Below are 780 nucleotides of genomic sequence, written 5' to 3'. Positions count from 1 at the left end.
TTAAACCATCAACAATGACTTCCTGTTTTCACATTGCAGATTATCAGGTTTAAATTTAAGTCTGACAGACATCCTGGAAACCCACTACATGGCGCAGTGGTAAGAGCTGCTGACTCACATTCAGAAGGTCAGGGGGTTAAAACCCTGCTCAGAGATAGTCCACATTAAATATTTTTTTTTATTTTATTTATTTTTTTACCTCAGAACTGTTCAATGCAGGTGAAAAAATATTTTTAACACAGAAAAATACAATAATTGACAAACTGGTGACATGGGGGTGGGGTCTCCCTTTTCTCTAGACCCTCTGGTTTCCCCCCACAGTCCAAAAACATGCTGAGTAGATTCATGGAATATTCTAAAATGTCATTTTGTATTACTGCAAATATAAGTGTGTGGTTGTGTGGCCCTGTAAGAGAAAGGGGACATGTCCAGGTTTTTTTTAAAGCCTTTGCTGAATAGTAGACTGGGATAGGCTCCAGCAACCCCATGACCCCAGAATGGTTTCAGAAGGTTGAGAGAAGGAGATGTCAAACATGTCATGATTGTTCCATTTCAAATGGTCCCAGTACTATTTCTGTCAGGAGTCAGCGCCCCCCTGGCATCCAGCAGGAACAGTCTCCAGAGTACTGACTGCACTTCATTTCCCAGCTCGTGTATGACCTCCACCTGTCTGACTCTGATTTAGCCTTGTGGACTTTTAGTTCTGAACTAATAAACCTGCTGCAAGTGGACCCCGCTGTCTGCCTGTTTGTGACAATTTCCCTATTTTATGAACTTAGC

The sequence above is a fragment of the Oryzias melastigma genome, linkage group LG6 (assembly GCF_002922805.2).
Source record: "Oryzias melastigma strain HK-1 linkage group LG6, ASM292280v2, whole genome shotgun sequence".
In the NCBI taxonomy this organism is placed as follows: domain Eukaryota; kingdom Metazoa; phylum Chordata; class Actinopteri; order Beloniformes; family Adrianichthyidae; genus Oryzias; species Oryzias melastigma.
This window is presented reverse-complemented; position numbering follows the sequence as displayed.